The sequence below is a fragment of the Dasypus novemcinctus genome, chromosome 8 (assembly GCF_030445035.2).
Source record: "Dasypus novemcinctus isolate mDasNov1 chromosome 8, mDasNov1.1.hap2, whole genome shotgun sequence".
In the NCBI taxonomy this organism is placed as follows: Eukaryota; Metazoa; Chordata; class Mammalia; order Cingulata; family Dasypodidae; genus Dasypus; species Dasypus novemcinctus.
In genome coordinates this window covers 28571430-28594770 of record NC_080680.1, presented here as the reverse complement: position 1 = coordinate 28594770, position 23341 = coordinate 28571430, and the positions used below count along the sequence as shown (strand labels likewise).

General features: G+C 39.8%; 1 long non-coding RNA gene across 7 annotated transcripts in view; it reads left to right on the top strand.

Annotated features, from left to right (window-relative positions):
• LOC131279427 (uncharacterized) overlaps window positions 1–23341 on the top strand; it is a 116739-nt gene that overhangs the window by 52706 nt on the left and 40692 nt on the right. For 4 of the 7 annotated variants that reach the window (XR_011649378.1, XR_011649372.1, XR_011649377.1 and 1 more), the window contains 3 exons: window positions 8648–8708; window positions 11406–11517; window positions 22760–23027. This is a non-coding gene — a long non-coding RNA (uncharacterized lncRNA). The remainder of the gene's footprint in view (window positions 1–8647; window positions 8709–11405; window positions 11518–22759; window positions 23028–23341) is intronic. The other 3 variants (XR_011649376.1, XR_011649374.1, XR_011649375.1) reach the window with 3 other exon arrangements.

Sequence of the window (23341 nt, the reverse complement as noted above, 5' to 3'; positions counted from 1 at the left end):
ATCTGCTCTTTCTCTCCCTGTGATCTGGGCTAACTTGGATGTCTAAAATAATCAGGATTCATTAGCTTTTCTCCTTATATTTTCTACTTTAATAAAATTTATAGAAACAAAATGAGAAAATGAGCATGAAATCAGAAGAGAAAACGTCCAATGCTTAATGACAGAAGAGGAATATAAACTGTAGGCTATTCATTCATTCAACAAATATTTCTTGTGTGACTAGTAGGTGCCAGGCTCTGTGCTCGTCTTGGGAGTGACCTACAGTGAACCAAAGAGAAATAACCCCTCAGGGAGACACAATAATGCAACTAAACAAAAATATGTACTTCTGAAGTATGAAGGAGAAACCAACTGGATAGGATTTTTAAAATGTGGATTTGGGCCCCTGTTTAAAGAAAGAGTCCAGGGAAGGCCTCAATGAGTAGTTAGTGTCCAGCCAATGCAAGAAGGATGCAAAACAGGCCAGGACATGAAGAGGAAGGGCAGTAGCATCCCAGCATATGGAAATAGATCTGCAGGGAGTTCTGTGTGGCTAGAATATGTCCTGAGTGAGCAGGAGAGTGGTCTGTGACTCAATGTAATTCCAAGATGTTCTCAAGGTGCCATCTGATGTGTGCCTAGGAACAAGCCTTCTGGCTTTTTCTCACCCATTTGCCTCACTTCATACTGCCACCATACCACAGCCACCGGGTCAACAAAGGCTTGTGAGGGCCAGTGTCACCTTAGAACCTGGTCACTAAGGAGGGAATGCTGTTCTCCTGCTCCACATGGCTCTAAGCAAGAGGCCTTTTTACTTTCCTTTATTGTAGCTGAGACCACACTAGTAAATGTTATTGTGGCTTTAGGGAAGAGCAGGGATAATAGGAGAGGTTTCAAATATTGCATATCACCTGAGGGTCTCTTGCAAGGCCAGCTATTGGTCTGACTCCTAGTTTGTGACCCTGTGTCTAGAGACAGTTTACGTCCCAATACCAGATCTGCTGTAGAAACCTCAAAGTCTTGGGGTTCAAGCAAATTTCCTCCTAACTCCAGAGGGAAAAATATGGTGCGTCCCTATGGCTTAATTCTCTAAGTGTTAATTTCCTACCCTAGGATTACTCTTTTGGCAAAATGATTAATAGTATACACATTCATTTCTCAGAGATATGCTGTATCCCATAGCCTTTATTAGACTGGATAATCAGAGACTAATCTTACACTTTTGATACAGCTCCTAAAGTCTGTATTTTTCAGTATTGTCAGTAGATACCATTTTTACTACACTAGTTAAAATGGTTTGACCAAAGAAAAAGGAACATTTGAATCCACTGGCTAATTTGACTCTCTCCTGGTCAGTGTTTAGAGGAACACGGTCAAATTTTGCCTCTAGTACTCTCCTTTTTTTCATTTTTATAAATTACTAATTCTCCCTTTTTGAATGACACCTTTTTTCTTTATATATGTTAATAATATAATTTGATTGAATAATCAGGTTACAGTCAAAATGTGCAGCCTTGAGAATCCTTCTTTCTCATTCAGTTGACTTCGTCTTTTTCTTTTTCTTTCTCTGCTCTGATTTTAAAAAAGTGTTGTTCTCACAGTTTAACTCTTAAAGATCAACTTAATATCTCTCCTTTTTAAGTCTTTCAGAGACACCTCCTTATAGATGCTATGTTCTAACACAGTTTTTCCTTCATAGACCAAGGCCAATAACCTTAAGAAAGTTCCTTGATTGAACAGTAATGCAAATCTCTTGTCATTTGAGGGGAAACAGGGTCAGGAATTAAAGAGAACTGGACACCTAACTAGTTTCACCCCATCTTCACCTCAGTTTTTAAATTTTAAAAATAAGAACATTGAACCAGACTGTTTTAAATTAACTCTAAAACCTGCTCTACAGACATACAATATTTGTAGTCTCCAAGTATCCAATTGCAATAATTTGGAAAAAGTTTAAAGAACAGGACAGTTATGGTGTTCTTCAAGTTCTGACAGTAGTAGCTTCACTTTCCATGTTCAGTGCTACAGAACGGACCAAATTATGCTTAATTCCTTGTGACATGTTGTGGTAGACTGAAGTATGTACTCAGAAAAAACAACAACATATTCTTTGTCTGTACAGCCGTTCCCTAATCTTCACAGCCATTCCTGAGTGTATGAACCCATTATAAATAGAATCTTTTGAAGATGTTACTTTTAGTTAAAAGTTTGACCAACTGAGACGGGATATGTCTTAATCCTATTATTGGAGACTTTATAGAGAGATAGGCACTGGGAAAAGCCAGAAGCCAGAAGTCAGTGGAAGCTGGAATAGAAAGGAGGGGACATCACTATGTGAGAGGAAAGTCAAGGAACCCCAAGGATTGCAAGCCTGCCAGAATGCTAATGACCCTGAGAGGAAGCAAGCTTCCAATCTCTGTAACTGTAAGACAGTAAATTCCTGTTTTTTAAGCCAACCTATTTATTGTGTGGTATTTGACATAGTAGCCAGGAAACTAAGACACATGTGATGTCATTATAGAAAACCATGATATCATTGAAACCTCAGGGTCATGAAATCTACAAAATGAAGAATAAGAACTTGAACTTGGAACTTTTGGTGGAAGTTCCTAAGGGCAAAGGACAATGGCCTCATCAGTTGTTGTTCTCAGTCAAGATTTGAAACTTTAAATTCAGAATTACAGATGCTTGTGTTTGGAAAGGACTTTAGGAACTTGGATGGTTGGTTGGCCTGAGAGGATCTTTTGTTTCTATGTAGTGATTTATAGTTTTTCTTGCAGTTTGCTAAGATAACACTACTTCATTTAGCAAAACAATTGATAGCCTTTCCTCTAGACCAGAGGTCAAGGTCTAACTCATACAAATGTCTCCAGTTTTTTCAATTTATTCCTAAACTCTTTGACCCCATCAACATCTCTTACTTGGAACACTTCAAAATAATTGTAGTCTAAACCTGGAGTTGTAGCTCTCTGAAAATTTGACTTGTGTATTACCTTGCTAGACTTTCAGATTCTGGAAGCTCCAAAATTTGGGGCAACTGAATGTCATATATTTCTTGGTATGAAAGTGCTGCTCTATCACTTACCAGTTATATGACCTTGAGCAAGTTTTGAAACTTCTTTAAGCTTTAGCTTTCTCATCTGAAAAGCTGGGAAATTAGTATGTATGCTTATAGTATTATTATTAGGATTATGTGAGAAATACGTGAGCAGTGACCAACTAGTGACAAATATTTAATAACAGAAAAACTTGATTCCCATCCTTTGTATAATCATATACAGGTGTATTTGTTTGAACTGATACCGCTGTGGCGTGGTGAGTTTCTCAGATAACAAAAAATCAATTCTCAGTTGATCAACTCAACGTCTGCTATAGGATAAGAGGAAGAAATTCAAAATGAAGTAGAGCTAGACCAGCAGAAAAGTGTCTCTCATAATTCTCTTTGTATTTATTAGGTTTACCTTGTATCCCAAAGAATGTGGAGTAAGAGTCCTGTAATGCTAGTGAAACTCTGTCACATTATTTTTAGCTATCATTAAAGTGAGCTGCTAATTTAAGTGCATATTTCTGCTTTCCTTAATTTTTAATTTTATTCTCTTTTTAACCTTTTTTCCCTCTGCAATTTAGTAATTAAAGTATGGGTTAAGCATCAGAATGGCTTCATTCAAATCCCAGCCCTGCCAGATATAGGCAGTAGAATTTTTGTAATTGAACTTTTCTGTATATCAGTTTACTTATTTGTAAAAGAGTATATTAAAAGCACCTATCTCATTAAAATATTTTGAGAATTAAAATGATAAAATAAATGTGACACACTGGTATTATGTAATAGAAGATAGTTATAGTCTTCATTAACAAATTTCGCAACACTTAAAATATGAATGCTCTACCATCATTTAGTGAATTCAGGCCCAACTTGGGATATTTTCTTTGTGCTCCCCACTTTTCTTCTTGTAATTTCTCTACTTTGCCTTTCACTTTCTTAATTTTTCTCTTTTATTGTGCCATTTTTTCCTTCTGTATAAAATAGGAACCATCTGATTAGAAGATCTCCCCATGAAGGCTCTCCTGAACCCAAAAGCAAAATGTAATCTAAATCATCCTTTATTCTCCCGTAAAATTTGGTGAATCCTTTTATATTGGCACTTACCTTATTTCAATGAAATTTTCTATTTATATACCTTTGAATCATATGCTAAAAATTATTTGAGGTTAATGATTGCTAAGCAGTATGAAATGGCTGTCTGCATTGAGTGTTGCTGGGAGGGAGCAATTTCTGAAAAGGACTTTGCTAGACAACAAAAACAGTTGACCTGCAGAAGCTTTCCCAAGAACATGGAACAGTGGAATGCAATCTACAGAACTGCAGATAAGCAACACCTTCTGATAAACCCGATTTGGTCCAGGAAAGATGTCATATCAGATTGGACAAGCATACTATGCTAATCGATATATATCTACTCCCCACTTTGTACCCCTCCCCCCATAAAATGGAAACTTAACATTAACCAATGAGAACATTTCCTCACTTGCTTCTGCATTTGCTTTATATAAGCTCCCCTTTCCACCTCCGAGGAGTGCCCTTCTACTTTCTGAGTGGGATGCTGCCCAATACATGAATCACTCAGTTAAGTTGTGGGATCCTAGATTTAATGTTGAAAAGTTTTCCTTTTACCAATTTTGGCCTAAGGACACTGATATCCAAAGATGACTGCTGACAACTCTGAAAACATTAAAAAAAAGACAGGCAAAAATGCCTCTTGAACCCTTTGAGTTCTGTCTTCCTCTCCATCTCCAAGGGCATAAGCCCTTCTTGATTATGAGCGCCACTCTTTCTGTGTTGAAGCTCTCGGATCTTACTAGCTCTTAGACCAAAGGCTTGCAGGTCAATCTGATTGACAAGAAGGCTCAGATTTTGAGTCCAAGTCCCCACCCTTTGGAGCCATCCAGTTTTATTTTTGCTACTGTGGGTTCTTTGTTCTGTGTACAAGGTAAAAAGTTCTTTGTCCTGTGCAGAAGGTAAGAAGTGATATGGTAAAAATGGGATCCTTATACTTTAAAAATTTTTATTCTTCACCCTCTGGCACCCCAGTATATAACATGTTCTAAAGTTATGGAACTGGAAGCTGTACCTATCTAAAAAATAGGATAATCTTACCAAAGACACGCTAGAGTTGCAATGCCTATTTTGGGGAATGTTCTAGTTAGATAAGCTTATTCAGAGGTGCACTCAAGAAAAAGGGATCCCAAATTAAACAGGCCAAATGGGATGCCTATTTTAATTGGTACTCAGAGTCTACTAAGAAATTGCAAGACTCTAAAAACAGCTTATATAAACTAGTAGGATTTTTATTTCTCTTGTATATTTTCTGTGTTTCTGTGTTTTTATGTCTGACTCATGGCTAAAAAATTTTAAATTAAAGCTGTAAACTCTCTATTTTTGTCTATCTGTATATTTGATGTATTTTCCTACCTCTGGATGGTATTACCAAGTTAACTTTTATAAGTTTAAAAGAATTCTATTCAAATTGGCTTAAAGATAAATAAGTGATTATATATTAATACTCCTAACATTCTAGAAATTAAGAAAACCAAACTTCTAATATTTCCAAATGAAAAAAAATGGAGTATTCATAGAACAAAACCCAAGCATTTATCAGATAAACCTTTGACAAATGGAACTAGTTTACTATCATTAAATAATAACAGCTATGTCTTCTGAGTTATTAGTGTTAAATATAATACAAGCATACAATTTTATTCTACTTGGGTGTGTTCTTTCTAAATCTATACAGGCTTACTGTTGGAGCAAGACGGCTGTCAGTGTCCAGCTTTCCTCTTTCTCTTAAGGCTCTGTGGTCCCAGCTTCTTCTAATATCAGCCGTAGGCCACCAGTCTCTCTAGGTTTTGTCTCGCTGTTGGGCACCGGCTTGCCTTTCTCCACAAGCTCAGCTGTAGACTATTATGTGAATGGCTCATTGCTCTCTGGGGCCTCTGCTGTGTCTGTGGAGCTGTCTCTATTCCTCTGTGTTCTTCTCCTGTGTGTTTACTTCTTAGATTCCAGCTCAAAACTCCAACCTCCCTTCTCAGTGGTGTGGTTTTTCTGTGAGTCCCTGCCCCCTTGGTGGGCAGGTACTCAATGTCCTACTGATGTGGCCCAATCAAAGCCTTAGTCATTATTTAATCAAGTAAAAGTGAAACTTCCAAATCCAATACAATCTAATATGCCCAGAGCAACAGAACAATTCACAAACGTAATCCATTATTTGTTTTTGGAATTCGTAAATAATACCAAACTGCTATACCAGGCTTTCTCCTACTGTTTGCCAGCTTGTATCAGCACATACCACTCCTCAGTTCTACCAGATTTGCTCCCTCTTCCATAAGTCTTCAGTGCTCATTTCTCACACACTCTGCTTGCTCTCTGCCTTTGGTTTACATTCCCAACTATCTGCTCAAGGTCCAACTTAAATCCTACTTTGTCTATGAAGTCTTCTCAGTGTTTCTTTGCAATCCTTCTTTAATGAACTCCCAATAGGAGGTCTAATCTGTGCTCCTTAAGCTGATGTAATTGTCCATTTGTTCCATTGTTCATTTTATTATGTGCTATTATTATTTACCCAAGCAGATTATAACTGCTTGAACCAGGCAGTAGTTCCTTTTCCTTTTCCTTTCCATGCAAGGATCTGTGATACTGAATTAGATGAAACTGTTTCTTTCCCACTCATATTCACTCTTAGCATTTCTAAAGCTTAATGCACAAATGACACTTACTAGTTAATAGGTTTCCTGGTCCCTGGTTCTAGTCACCAAGTCTAAGCTGTACTTCTGCAGAGCCAATTTAACTTCATATTGTCACATAACCCAGGAATTAGTTAAATCATTACAAATATAGAAACATAGAAGATATCATGTAGGAGAACACATAGAAGAACACTTAACAGATATAACAGCTTTAGGCCCAGGGCACCTATGTGTGAGTCATAGGTCGGTGGGGTTCATACTTAGTGATTTGGCATTCCAAAATCCTACTGGAATTAGGAAAGGAATATACAAATATCATTAGTATATAACATTGATAAAAAGATAAAGAGGAAGAGAGGGAAAAAGTGTTTAGAATGTATGGAATTTATGAATATGATTGGTTGGGAAAGAAGAAAGAACAAGGGCCATTAGCTCTTATGAAGAGCTCAGGAAACAGAGAACTCATCTGGGATTCAAGAAGAGAGGTTTGATCTGCAGACGCTTAGAAAACCTCAACAACCCAAGCAGCCTTAGCAGAAGATAAGAAGGGGCTTTGGGAAATGCTGCAAAACACTCACACAGTGTAAATCATCTAGCTATTCTTGGAATGCAGGCATTCATTAGAGAAGTGGTATCATTGCCACAGTGGGTTCCTTATGTAGGCAATTGGGCTACCTTGGGCTGCCTGGGTAAATAAGGTGAAGAAAAAATAAAAAGGAGGTAGAGACACCACTCCTGAGCCATTGCCCTCACAGCCATACTTTGCTTCCCTGATACCACCTTATGTACTTCCTATGGGAAACACAGGGACCACCTTGAACAATCAGTTCCTGCAGAAACTGAGTTTATATAGGAAATGGAAAATAGCTTTAAATAAAATGGACATGATGATTCAATAATCAAAACATTGTGAAAGCTGGATTAAATAATAAAACCTATTTACAGGCATTAGAACACTAGAAAGAAGCAAAGACATGTAGGTCACGGTCCTGGAGAGAAGGGAACAACAAGGTGAGCTTGACTTTTGGCACAGCCTTTCTCCTTGGGGCATTTGGCTGATTCACAATTTGTAACCTAGAGGCTAAGAAGCCAAGGAGTTAAGAAGACTGGCAACACAGAGGCCAAATGGCAAGAGTTTAAGCAAAGAGCAATAGTCACAAGGCTGACAAATTAAGCATATCCTTAGATAGTCTCACCAGGCTGGGGGAGTATGAAAAAATGATCAAATCCCCAAAAGTAAGAGTGGGCCTGGGAAACAGGGAAACCCAGCCTTTCACACAGTGATCCAAAAAGCAACACCTAAGAGGAAGGGCAAAGCAGAAATGTACTGCCTTTACAAAGACAGGAGACAAGCCTTGATTTAGCTCAAACTGAGAATGGAAAGGTGATCAAGTCCCATAATAACAGGCTTCCATAAACAAAATAAAATCTCAAAAGAAAGATAACACGCAGAATGTAAAGTGATCTCTATAGGATATTTTTTTAAAGACTGTTACTTAATCAAATAATTACTCAATATACCAGGAAATAAGACCAAATGAGCCATAACTCAGGGGAAACATAAAATATAAGTAGACACAGGAGAATGAGATATTGGAGTTACTAGACATGTGTTTAAATAAATCTACCTTTGAGGATAAAAGGCCTAAAAATACATTCTTGGGATGTATGAAAAATTGGAATATAGACTAAAAGCTTTATATCAATGTTAAAGTTCTTGAACTTATTAACTGTACTTAAGTTGATTACGTAAATGAATATCCTGTTCTTAGAAAAGTACATGGAATATTTCGTGTTTAAAGAGCATAATATATAAATGTACTCTCAAATGTTTAGAAAATTAATAGGTAGATAGGTAGATAAAAAGCTCTGTCCTTTTCATCACAACCACATTCCTCATATATGTTAATAATTTCACTTTCAGTGAATTTCTCTGGCTACATATTTACAGTGTCTAGAAGAATGACAGTTGTCAACATTCCAAGGTCAGTTATTTCTTCTGTAATTGCCTTTGCATTCTATTAGAATTTCACTTCTAGCCTAATCACTTTTTGTTTCTTTGCTGCACTTTTACCTCTATTGGCTTCCTTTCCCTCGTTTGATTATCCAGTTTTGTAAAATGTCATGTGTCTTTATCACTGGGAGATAAGAAAGCAACACAGTTACATGTTTTGCTGTGTGTGAACTGAAAGATTTGCAAAGATCAGTCACTGACAGGCATTGAAATAAGTGACATGATTGGTTACCAGTCATGTTTACATCTGTTATTTATGTGATGGTTTGTGACTGAAGAGGTATCTGCAAAGTTTATAGTTCAGGCAGTTATTCACAGTGAATAAGCTGTGGGTAACTGAAATTTGAACCATGCTGTTGGTTAGCTGGTATTATTTAATCTATATTAACCAAAGTTCATGCACATGAGAAACCATATGAACAAAAGCAAAGCCTGCTTGTACAGCATAAACTTGATGTAATATAAGAAAAACTACCTAAATGAATGCAAAATAGTATAAGAAATCATATTCTTGGTAGGAGTAAGGCTTGCCCTAAGCAAACCATGAAACAAATATCATAAACAAGACAGAGAATGGATTTAACTTCATAAAAATTTAAAATGTCTACGTGGCATAAAAATATAAACAGAGTTAAAAAACAAATGAGAAACTAGGAAATATAAACATATGTGCCAGGGTTTAGCCAACAATTTCCTTTCTCCCAGTCATTCTCATTTTATGACACTTCAGGTGGAAAGTCTCAGGTCTAATATCACAAATGCATAAGAGCTTAAAGCAAATTTCTCATATAGTACAGAATTTATCTTATGGAATATAAAATACCTTCCAACAGAAAATACCAAGAATTGCCACAATCTAACCCAGATCCTGTACAGTGCACTAAGAGAAACCTTGAATAACCGTGTGATAGATGAACTGCTTTTCAGGCCTACAAGAAAAGGAGAACAATTAACAGAACATGTTTCTCCTGGGCAGAATTTCAGTATTATCTCTGCACCACTGAGCTTTGAAAAACATCAAAACACAGTCTCTAGCAAATCACTCAAAAAATCAAAGGAAAAGAAATTGGTAGAATTTGCCAGTTACCGTTGTAGCTCTGATTCCTGGAAATAGCAGTGGTGTGAAATATCTTATGCCATATATGTGAACCAAATAAGGCAAACTGGGGAAGAATATCTCTAATATCTCTCCCCTATCATGGTTGAATTATTTATAGTCTCAACTGGGGAAGGTTCATTAAGAAATGAGGGGAAACAGGCCGAGAGAACTCCTGAAATTTTGCCCAAATATGTCAAAATCCTAAGGAATCCCACAGGCAACCTGTGTCATAGAGGAGCTGACAAATGAAATAAGCACAGAGATCATACCCCCGTCAGCCAGCATATGGAGCACATAACTGATCCTCAGCAAATCATTACTGATCCTCAGAAAAATGTCCTGTGACTGGGTCTACAACCTGACTGGAATTTTCCATAGACGTATGATATTGGAGTTGGGTTTGCAGCTGTACTTGCCAGATCACCTTTACAAAGCACATTAGGTTAAGCCAGAGAAGCAAAAGCTGTTCTGCTCTTTCTCAAGCAGAACAGGATTTTAAAGGTGTCAAGTTATTGCCAACAAAGGATACAAACAGCAGATGATAAATCAGGGATTAATACCAGTATCTGTGACCCTTGGCTAATTTCTGTCTTGAAGCTGGGGTATAAGGTCTCAGATGCTGGGCGATCAGTTGCAGTGCCTCTAAGTAGGTGCTTAATCAGGTCTAGAGAGGATGAATACAGGCCTGGGCATCTGGCATCTGGTGCCACTTCTTCCTCAGCATTCCAGGGTGGCTTTAGATGAGTCCCAGACACTTGTATATAGAGTTGTGTTGTTTAAGGACATGATGTAGTGATAACACTACTTGGTGACATATTTTGTTAGAAACTCCTCCTTTACCAAGTGCAGGCCAAACAATACATGTTTTCTCCTGGTTGGCTGCACAACAGTTTTCTGAACTTGTCTGGTCTGGTCATGATTTCTACTTGAGTTTCTATACCTAAGCATGACTCTTAGCCATGAGTAGGCAGTTGTTAAAATCCCAGGTTAAGAGGGTAGTTCAGAGTACATCCCAAAGTCTAAAGTCAGGCTGTCAAAATTTAAATTCCACTCTGAAACATGATAAGCCCCGAGACAAATTGCTTCTCTAAGCTTCATTTTCTGCACCCAAGGAAAAATAATAGTAGCTACAGCATATCAAGTGTTACTCCAATTAAAAAGTGTGACTGGAAATGCATTTAGCAGCTTGCCTAACACACTTAACTGTGCAGTGCATGTCCATCATCCTTGAAGACTGAAGCTTTGGTCTTGAAACCAATACAATGGCCACTATCCTGGTGACAAATGTCTAGACAAATAATGGAAGGAACTCTGTCCTTCCCCAGAGGTCTTCTGTTACATAGGGGGCAAAAGTTGCTTCTTATTTAATTCACATTATTCTTTTCCCTTACTCTTCATCCAAACTGTCTTTCTGAACTTTAAGGAAATTGCTTTTTAGAGGATTCAAGTACTATCCCAGAGGTTTTTGTCCTCAGTTCTAGTTTTCAGCACCACAAACTTCTGAACTTAAATCCTGCCCAATTCCAGCATCACTGATTTTCTCATTTCTCCCTTCTTCCTTGACTTCAGATTCTTCACAATTTAATCCTTTCCCCAAACACGGCTTAAAAAGACGTGGTACAGCGAATTGGTGTTTGCTTTCAAATCTCAGTTTTGCTATCTATAAAATGCGTGACATTGGGTAAGTTACTTAACTTCTCTGCCTCAGTTTCCTGGGTGGTAATCATGAATAATGCCTACCTTTATATTTTTATTATTCCTTTTATGTTTATATTAGTGTTATTATGAGGATTAAAAGAATTAAATTTGTTAAGCACTTAAAATAGTGCTTGTCATAAACTCTACAAATGTTTAATAATAAGTGAAAATTCCAAGAATACCACTTACTCAGTTTTCTGTCATTTTGTTGTCTATCAAGCTTAGGATCATAAATATTTTAGCATTTTCAAGACCCACACTTTCCCCAAATTTATGATAATAATTTGGCAGAGTCAGTAAAATTTCAAAAAATTTTCGGAAAATCAATAAAATTTATCTAGAAGAATACTTTTGAGTGACTCTGTGCATATGACTAAATCGAGTATTTCCCCATGGTCAGTGTTTCCAAATTCCTATATACCAGTTTGAGCTGGTCCATTGCTAAGTTGTGAACTGAACTGAACTGGTGTTTTGAACTCTTTACCTCCACACCCCACTCCAAACCGCTTCATCCATCAACTCTCATTTTCCCTCCATCCTCTAGAAACCTGCTTCCAAGAAAGTCTCTGATATCAGTCATTAGCAACTTTAATTCACATTAAATGCTTTAATTCACATTAAAAGCATTAATTCACATTAATTACACTCTTAACTTTACCTAAGAGAGACAAATGAGGTATACATATTGTTTTGTGTATTTTCACCCTCATGATCAAATCCAGGGTCTGAATCATGACTCTAACACTTAACAGCTATTTTATTTTCCTGTTCAGAAAGTGTATCCGAGGATGTCACCTCTGGTCTGGGGAGGTTGTAGGCACCATTCCCAGCTCTGTCTCTGGCAAAGGAGGAACGGCTGTTCAGGAAACTCAAACCATGGGATCACAATGATGATTGGTTCAGGAAGGGTCTAGATGCAGTATTTGGTACAACATGGTATATGAACCATCTACATAGACTAACCTGGAGTGCAGATTCCTGGCTCCACCACAAACTTAGGAAATGAGGGTAAAGTGGCCAGAAATCTGCATTTTTCATAATGAGCGATTTTTACCCTCTAAAGCCTGAGAATTTTTGGTCTAGCCTGAGAGCAGTGTGAGTAGTGCCTTTGTCCCTCTTTATTCTTCTAGGACCATATCATTATTTTGGTCTTCTGACTTCCACTGGGCAGGACAGGTACAAAGGAGAGAAGAGATGTTTTTCCAGATGTGAATTAATGACCAATAGGTTGATCAGTATTGACTGGAGCATGTGAGACTAGAGAGTAATCAGTGCACACTAGAGTAGAAGGATCAAGTTTCTGGAAAAGAAAGGGGGACTCAGTGGAGTAAGATAATGAGTTTGTAAAAAAGAATAATGCCATATTTTTGACAAATAATGAAAAGAGAAAAGGAGGAAAAAATATTTAGGAAAAGCAAAGAAATCTGTACAAGAAAATAATGGTTCAAATAAGAAGCAAACTAAAAATATAGCATGATTTTAGATAATTCATTTAAAGACATTCTAATTCACATGACCATGAAGAGTGGTACTAAAACCTGCAGAAAAGAAAATGTAATCAGATCATGCTATTTACTCCAGGACTGAGAAATTGTTTTATAGTAAATAAGAATTTGTTGGTTTTCAACCCTTAGCATCAATGCATGGGTAAAGCATGGGGCATTTTGCTGGAATTGCAGATCAAAATGTAAATATTAACAATACAGGCAAACAAGAGTAAACATGTTATTGGCAGAAGGTTTGTTGAGTAAGGAGAAAGGAATGGCAGAGGAACTACAGGGGCACAGTCCTGTGCACAGGGAAAATCATGAGGTTAGGATGAAAGCTGATTAAGCAAGAAATCAATAATAGCTAATATAGCTTGAGAGTGTGTAAGCTGGGCACTAAAGGCTGTAGGTGTATTGTTCCATTTAATCATCACAAATAACCCCATGAAGTAGGTGTTATCAGTTTCCCTGGATGACAGATGAAGAAACTAAGGCATAGGAAGGTGAGGTGAATTAAGGTTACAGAGTTCATAATCTGAAAAACCAGGATCCCAACCCAGGCAGTCATTCTCCAGAAACAGTGCTTTTAACCAATGTGCTAGTGCTTCCTCATAAATAAATCTAGCAAAATAATTACAGCTTCGAAATAGAAGGAGCAAATAAATGAAATGAATATGATGTATTGGGAGATAAGGGGCAAGGGGAGGGGAAGCAAGAAACTGTGTTTATCTTTCTCCCTTATGTTAGTTAGCAAGGTAAGAAGTACTGCCTAAAATGGATATACCCTGACAGGGAAGGATAAGCATGATGTTTAGAATTATTGGGGTAATATCAAAGCAGTTAAAACTGTCTCGGGGAGGAGAAAAGGGTGGGAAAGTTGAATTTCAGTATTATTTGAGTTATTACCATGTTCATGTATTATTTTCATAAATATATTTATTTAAAATAGTGTCAACTGTGTAAGTGCATCAAAATATGACATTCAAAATCATTTTTACATCTCTCACACGTTTATCAAAGGTTTGCCTTATCGGGATCATTATTTTCAGCTTAACGGCCTTTTTTTTTAAAAAAAAAAGTCAAGAAGTATGAATTTTTAAAATTTGTTTGAGTAGTATTTCCTGGCCTGCCAGGCAGAGGATGCAGGTCCATTAAAAGAAACTGGATTTCCACCTTGCTTCTGAGAGGTAGTTCTGACTACAAAGGCAGGCCATTCTCTGTAGCCAGGGAGCAGGAGCTTTGATCCTCTGGAACTGTAATAAACAACTTAGAGGAAAGGAATCAGGCGGCAGGGTGCCTGGAGGAGCCGGGCAGCCTGGGTGTGATGGCTTCCTTTGCTTTTACAAGACTGATCTCATAAATGTTGCAATAGGCATAGTGTTGTGCATTTTTAGGCTCAGTTATCATGATTTTCCATGTGTTTACTTCATGATGACATGAGTTAGCATTTTATACTCCCTTTAAAGTGGGGATCTCCTATTTGAATTGTCTGGTAAAAGCAATCAAAGCACTACAGCGTAAGGAAGTCACTTTTTAAGCATATCTGTCTGTTTCTCTAATCCATCTACCTATCCATTCATCTATCCAGCCATCTGCCTGTCATCTACCACCTATCTACACATCTATCCATATCTATGTCTGTTATCTGTTTATTTTTCTAGCCACCCACCCACCCATACATCTATATTTCTCTCATCTCTATTTCTCTATCTAGTTATCCATTCCCATATACAGAACCATAACAATGACTTATAAGTCTCTACCCTGCATTATTGAATTTTATCCCACAATCTTGTGAAATAGCTATGTACAGGATTTTTATCCTGATAGAGCACTGAAGACACTGAGATCCTTGAAGATTGAGTCAGCTGTTTGTTATGACACAACCAATAAATGTTGGGGCAGAGAGTTAAACTCACATCTTCCCTTTCCTCCTCTCACCTACATTCTCACATGTGCTGACTCCATTCCAGCCTCATTACCTAACTGCTCCCTGAGGACACCAGGTACCTTCATTTGGGCCTTTGCTGTGCTTATCTCCACACTCTAGAATGCTCTTCACTCAAATGGCAGACTTGATTACCTCTTTCTAGATTTTACTCAGATTTCACCCTCCTACTGAGGCTTACCCTTTCCACCCTTTAAATTGAAACCCATGCTTCTCCTTACCTCCAATCTCAATACCCATGCTACTACCTATAATTGTCCTTAGCATATCCTAGATACTCAGTGAACTTGAAATTAATAAGTGAATGAGGGGAAACGGACTTGGCCCAGTGGTTAGGGCATCCATCTACCACATGGGAGGTCTGCGGTTCAAACCCCGGGCCTCCTTGACCCGTGTGGAGCTGGCCCATGCGCAGTGCTGATGCGCGTAAGGAATGCCCTGCCACGCAGGGGTGTCCCCCGCATAGGGGAGCCCCACGCGCAAGGAGTGCGCCCATAAGGAGAGCCGCCCAGCACGAGAGAAAGTGCAGCCTGCCCAGGAATGGCGCCTCCCACACTTCCCGTGCTGCTGACGACAACAGAAGCAGACAAAGAAACAAGACGCAGCAAATAGACACAGAGAACAGACAACCGGGGGAGGGGGTGAATTAAAATAAATAAATAAATCTTTAAAAAAAAAAAAATAAGTGAATGAACTGCCTGCTGAATATGGAACTAACTGGACCTAACATAGGCATCCCACACTATTAAAAGCTGTACTTACATTTTTGCTAAAACTACTCATGTTCATGTATCTATCCAAGCCAGAAAGCTAGAAAAGGGCCGGTCTTGTTGTAGTTACCTACATCACCTTCCTCTCTTCTCACCTACTTACCATCATCCCTGCTTTCAGCTACTCTAGACCAGGAGATTGGCTTATCTTTGCTTGGTTCACTGCCAAGTTTCCCGTAAGTCTCTTTTCCTTTGTTCTGGCACCTGTTAATTCTTCCTTCTCACAGCCAACGGGTAGCATCTACATATCGTCTTGCCACTTTCTTGCTTACTGTCTTTTTGTGACTTGCCCCATCACGATGATGTTTGCCTAATCTGACCCTGCCAAACCTTGCAGCCACATCTCACACTTTACAGCCACATGTGACCACCTACCAGTATCCCACTTGCTCATGATCTTTCTTCCTTCCCTGCCTTTTAAACTGTTTTGCCTTGACTTGGAAACAGCCCTTCCCCACCTGGCTGCTCCATCTTCCTTCTTTAAGGCATGGTGCATGTTTCATCTCACTGAGTAGTAGTATAACCTCTCTGCCTGCTATTACTATAGCATTTCCACCTCCAGTTGTTTTTGGTCTATTCACCTGTTGCCCCTGCTACATTGTAAATTGCTCTGAGGCAAGTGATGCCTGTTAAGTCTCTATTACTAGGACCTGGTGCAGAGTCTAGGGTATAGTCATCACTGAATACGTAAAAAATTATGTTAAGAGCTGAGGGAAATGCTTGCATTTTTTCTCTTCCCCCATCATAAGGTGGTTCTCCTGATGTGAAGTGCCTTAGAAAAGATTGTATTTTTATATTAATTCCAGTAGAAAAACAGTAAGACTAGGGTAAGTCAGATCTGGGTGGAATTTTAACTCTTATGATATTTTAGTGGTTTAGACTAGAGCCAGGCTGGTTATTAAAGAGGATTTTTTTTCTGACATTTTTAAAGGGAATGTTGACTTCTAAGTAATATGTTATAACCTTCACTTAAAATTTTCAACAATTACAGAGCAGACCTGAGCTCGCTCTTTGTTCTTCTAGGCCTAAGTGAATGGATGTTAAGCCCATTCATTTTGGTGAAGGATGAGTGTGGGAGGATGATTAGCCTAAGTTTAAATTAAAAGGACACAAAAAAGATATTTAAACATTTTAAAGACTAAAATAAACAGATTGAGTTGGACATTACTACAAGGAAGTACACTTCTTTCCAGATGTGCAAAGACTGTTCCTGAGGAGCCCAGATACACACCGTTTCTGGAGAGCACTTTTTCTTTTTACTGGCCTAAATCTGGTCTCTTGTGCTGGAAGAAATATCTCTTATGAAGCCCTCGGTAGGTGATGGGGGTGCCCAAAATGCAAAGCAGCTACTTACCTTGCCCATGCCAGAGGTGCAGTTGCTTTAACCAAAGGTGGCAGCAGAAGTGCCTCCAAACACAGGTATTTTCCCAGTGGTGCTGGCTCCTCTAAAGCCAAAGGGGAATACTAGCTTAGAGGGACCCCAGGTGTTTTGATTAAGGGGAGAAGAGAAGTTTTCCCCTAGAAATGTATGTTGTTGTTCCTTATGACTTTGGGTAGGTGAGCCCCAGGAGAGATGGAAGGAGCGAACAGAAGGGCCCTCAAGCACAGGTATGGTGCTGTGATAGCCCCACCTACCACCACCTGGGCTATGGCCATGTGGGCCCCAGGTGCCCTGCTGGAAGGAGAGAACACCAGGGCCCCTCAGGCACAGGTGTGGTGCTGTCCCCTCCCACTGTACCACCTGTGCCTTGGCCAATTGGACCACAGGTGTCCTAGTAGAAAGTTGAAATAAAAGATGCCCCAAGCTCTGGAATGATGCTGTCCCCTCCTATTGTCCCACCTGTTTTCTGGACAGGGGGACTCCAGGTGCTTTGTATGAAGGTCGAAGCAGGGTTATCTTTAAGTACAGGCACAGTACTGGTTCCTCCTGCAGGAAGTATGCTCTGACCAGTTGGGCCCTGTGGAGCAGAAATGGTGCTGCATCTTCTGCTTGGCCTGCTTCAAAGATGAGAGCTCCAGATGTGGAACTGGGTCCTGGAGCAGACACACTGACCCATGGCTACTACTTCCCACAGGGTTGCAGATCCCCAAAAGGGAAGTGGGCCAAGGGTGATGTTTGCAAAGAGTGAGCTACTGTCCCCAGTGCTGGGCGTCTTAGTGGCAGTCGCAGAGCCCAAAGCTGTGGATGTGCTAGTGGTGGCAACAGCAGGTCACCTGGGTGCTGACTGGGATGCCAAATCTGGAACCTGGGGATGTCAGTCCTGCAAAAGCTGGTGGTGGTACACCACCAATAGGTGGCTGGGCTGTGGGAGAACTGAAACTTGCAGCTTGTGCTGTGATGACAAGTATCCCAATGGAAAGGAGGGGTTAAAACTGTTGGCTCCCAGTTGCTGCCCACTGGGGACCCCAAATGTGGGCTGAGGCATGGCTCCTGGGTAAAAGGGAAGGTTATAAGTTGGAGGTGGGCCATGGACTGACAGTGCAGGCAAGCCAGTGGAGAGTTGGTTTGAGACAATGCTGCCATTGTGTGGTGCTGTGTAAAAGGGGAAGAAGTTCTTCCTGGAAACTGGAGCAGATTGGAGATAGATCACAGCCTGGGAAGGCGCCGTGGTGTCCATATCTTCAGGATCAAAGGTAGGCCTAGGTGCTGAGTGTACAGAGGTGCTGCCTACTGGAGTATAAGCAGCCACATAAGGAGTGATGGGCAGGCCAGTGAATACAGAAGCACTGGGAAAAGTGGCTCTCTGCTGCTGCCCACCATGGGCCCCAAATGTGGGCTGAGGGGTGGCAACTGGACCAAAGGGGAGGTTGGAAATTGGGGGGTGGGGTGGATGTAGTGTCCATTGATACAGGCAGGTTGGTGGAAACTGGGGCCTTTGTAAGAGGTATTTGCTTCATATTACAATGGGCATGGGCAAATTGGAGGGAACTCACAACAGGGCTGGGAGGGTACTTGAAAATAACAGCCACGGAAGGGGGAGTGGTGTCCATATCAGTTACATTAGGGTCTGAGGCAGGCTGGGAGGTCCAGTGTGCAAATATCCTGGCTGGGATGGTGAGCATGACCATGGGAGTAAATAGGCACTAGCTGGTAAAGACAGAGATACTGGTGGAAATGACAGTGGGAGGGGTTATTACGAATAAAGGAGCAGAATCTATGCACATGGCTGTGGGTGATTGCGTTCTGTGAGTGGTCTGCTGGAAGGAGAGGGTTAAGGCATTAGGAGGAGGTCAGAAATAGATGTTGCAGCCACCAGCGAATGTGAAGGTGTGGTAGCCTCAGGTGGGTGTGAGGCTGTGGCACCCAAAGGTGGACACAAAGCTGTGGCAGCCTTAGTTGGACACGAAGCTGTGGCAGCCTCAGGTGGACGCGAACTTGTAGCGGCCTCGAGAAGTCGAGATGCTGTGGCAGCCTTGAGCAGATGTAAAACTGTGGCAGCCTTGAGTGGACGCAAAGCTGTGGCAGCCTTGAGCAGACATGAAGCTGTGGCAGCCGTGAGTGGACACGAGTGTGTGGCAGTCTCAATTGGATGTGAAGGTGTGGCAACTTTGAGAAGATGTGAAGGTGTGGCAGCCTTGAGCGGATGTGAAGCTGTGGCAGCCTCAGGTGGATGTGAAGCTGTGGCATCTGTCAGTGAATGCAAAGGGCCACTGTTCTCAATAGGTGAAACCTCAGAGGGGGGTTGACTCTAAAGGGCGACAAAGATTGAGTAGGAAGAGCAAAATATTTTTAAGAAAACAATATTTTAAAAACATTTTAATAATATAGTAATTTAGAATTGCCTCTTGAGCCTACTCTCAACTTGACAAATTTGTAAGCCATCAATCTCCAATCAGATCAAATCAACCTAGGAGTGTTCAACCACAAAATGATATTGTGATAGTGATAATAAACATAGCTGACAGCCTGTTTTCCTGTCTGACTCACCATCATTGTAATTCTTATAGAGTTAATGTGGGGCCATACCAAGAGATCCATGGAACTTATTAAATGAACTTTTTCCCCTCAAAATAACTTTAATTAGTTTCCTTGTTTTCAGCCTCTTTTTTCTCTTCTGCCCTTCACTCTAACCAGAACTCACCAAAACAGAAAGCCCTTCTTACCATAGTCTTTTCTTGTTTTATCCACAACCCCTTCACTGCATTTTTGCCTTTAGAAATGTATTAAAATCATTGTGATTGATGACTTTCACACTAACAATTTCTTGGCTTTCATTGGTCCACCAATTTTAGTATTTCTATACTTTCATTTAAATACCATTTCAGGAATAACAGAAGTAAATACATGTCCCTGACGTACCATTTAAAATGAACATTTCTGTGGATTACAGTATCATCCCATTTTCCCATGGCAGAAGGCCAACTGTGGCAGATTGAATTATGTACCCCAGAAAAAAAGCAAAACTAGTTCTTATTCATAGTTCCATTTTAGTCAATGTGAAGACATTGTAAATAGGATCTTTTAAAGGTGTTTTTAGTTAAGGTATAGCCAACTGAATCAGGATGGGTTTTAGTCCTCTCACTAGAGGCCATATGAAGAGAAAGCCATGGGGGAGCTGGGAACAAAGGTCAGTGGGAACCCAGAAGAGAAAGGAAAGGATATCATCACATTTTGGGATAGTCAAGGAACCCAAGTATGCCGGCCAACTGAAATGCTCTCAACCAGGGAGAAAGCAAGGCTTCTAACTTCTGTATGGGGGCATTTTCAGGACTTGGAGTTGTCCTGAATGATATTACAGGGACAGATGCAGGACATTATATATCCTGCCATAAGCCACTGACTGGACTGGGGGAGAGTGAAAACTACAATGTAAACTATAATCCATATGGTGTAGCAGTGATCCAAAATGTGTTCACCAAATGCAGGGAATGTGTCACACTGCTGAAAGAGGTTGTTGATGTGGGAGGAGTGCGGGTTTGGGTGGGGAGTGGGGTAAATGGGAACCTCATATTTTTTAATGTAACATTTTGTGTGATCTGTATATCTTTAAAAAAATTATTTATTTATTTAATAAAAAATTTGCTAAAAAAAAATTCCTATTGTCAAGCCAACCTATTGTGTGGTATTTGTCATAGAAGCCTGGAAACTAAGACACCAAACCTTGACATTAGCTGATGTAAGCTTCTATATTTCAACTTTTCTTGAACAATCACTAAGGCATGGTAATTTGTAATGGGAAAACAAGATCTATCCCAAGGATTTGATTTGGAGGATTAAATTAGATAATGAACATGAACATTCTTTGTAAAGTTTAATCCTCTATAAAAATGTCTTATTTTAATTATATTTGTTGTTATTTCAAGTTTACTTACATATGTGTATGTGAGGAAGTACCTTTCAGTTTACTGTTTTGAAAACCAGACTATATTTCCTTCTAGCTCAATGGAAATGGCATTGTTTGTAAAGGTTAGGAGTGAGATCATAGATGTTTTTTTTTTAAAGGTTTATTTTATTGTTTCTTTCCCCTTTCCCTCCCCCACCCCAGTTGTCTGTTCTCTGTGTCCATTCGCTGTGTGTTCTTCTATGTCTGCTTCTATTGTTGTATTGTCAGCAGAACCAGGAATCTGTGTCTATTCTTCTTGAGTCATCTTGCTGCATCAGCTCTCCAGTGTGTGCAGTTCCATTCCTGGGCAGGCTGAACTTGCGCTGGGCGGCTCTCCTTACAGGGCGCACTCCTTGCGCAGGGCTCCCCTACGCGGGGGGCACCCCTGTGTGGCACGGCACTCCTTGCTCGCATCAGCACTGCATGTGGGCCGGCTCCACACAGGTCAAGGAGGCCCTGAGTTTGAACTATGGATCTCCCATGTGGTAGACGGACGCCCTATCCTTTGGGCCAAGTCCGCTTCTCCATAGGTGTTTCTTGATACCTATAATGTCACAATATTTTTCACAACTAATTTATTCATGTATTCCTCCTTCCAGTTTTGTTGAGGATCCCTTTCAGGCCAGATCTTTTACATGAAATATTGGCAAATGTTCTCCAGATTTTAAATATCTCAGACTTTGCAGGCCATATACAGTTTCTTGTAGCTTCCCTTCCTCTTCCTTTAACACTTTCAAACTGTAAGAACCATTCTTAGCTCACAAATCTTGCAAAAACAGACTGAGGGAGTGATTTGGACCCTGGGCTACAGTTTGCCAATCCCCATGGTACATCTTTTTTGAGTAGAAGGCATGTCTTTTGGTAAATTACTCCCTGCTCTTGTACTTGCTTTCTTACAGTCTCTAATTAGCATGGCATCCATAGTGATCCTATTAAAATATGTCAGATTGTATTACTCACATCTCTCCAATGGCTCACTCAAAGCAAAAGGCTGCATCCTCAAAATGCCTCCAGGGCCCTACTCAAGCGTGATCCTTCATTTCCTTTCTGACCTCATTTCTTTCTCTTCTCCATTTCCTCACTCTCTCTTCCCCTACCCCTGACATCTTTCTATTCCCTGAATACTCCAGGTAGAACTCTTGCCTCATGGACAATATCCATGATTTCTATCCAGATAGCCATCATTTCATGTTGAATGAAGTAAAGCACCTAAATACATCAGTTTATTTCTTCTCTGCAATCTCCCACATGCCTCTGTACTAGCTCTGTGTTAGAATAAAGAGAGAAATTTTAAAAGGACTATTATCATCATTATGAGAGTGTATAGAATTAAATATGGCCTAATCCAAAGATATACTTTATTTTAATTCTCTATGTTAGGATGGAATCTTCCATGTATATTCTGAAACAAACAATTCACCCAGCATGTTTGGAATGGCAGCCCAGACATAAACCTTCAATTACTAGTTTTGTTTTCTCCACAGAATCATCTTCAGATACTATTCTTCTCTATGTACATGGCATCTCACCAGCTTTCATTATTTCTAAGATACCTTTTAATACTTAGTTCTCCAATTTCAATCTTGCCAAACCTGTAACAGTTACATAGAACATGACATGTTCTCAATCTTAATCTGCATTCCTGTGGGGGTGAACTCATTGTAAATAGGACTTCTTGAAATGCTATTTTTTAAAGTGTGGCCCAACTGAGTGAGGATGGGTCTTAACCAGATTCTCGGAGGATTTATAAAGAGGACCTGGAAGTTACAGAAGTCAGAAAAGAAGATGCCTCTATGTGATGTGAGGCAGAGATTCAAGCCAAGGAACACGAAGGATTGTGGCAAACCAGCACTGGAACACAATGGACCTGGGAGGAAGCAACCCTTCTAGTGACTGAACCTGTGAGATAATACATTGCTATTATTCAAGCCAGCTTATTGTGTGATATATGTCATAGCACTCTGGTAAGCTAAAACACCACTACAAAATAATTGTGACCTCTTGGTAAAGTCATAGTTTGTCTAGGGCCCTTCTCCCATTCTTTAATTTGCAGAGTTGTACTAGTTGACCAAATATAACATCTAGATTCTTTTATAGTGATAGTTTAAATGTTCTTGGTAATATAAAACAAGTGAAAGACAATGACCACTCTCAAGCTACTCCATATCTCTTTAACTATGACTTTAGACTGTAACTTTAGAAATGCCTCCATTTTACAGATAAGATGACAGAGGCACTGGGTAAACTGACGGTTTTTTAAAATGCTCCAAAGAAGATG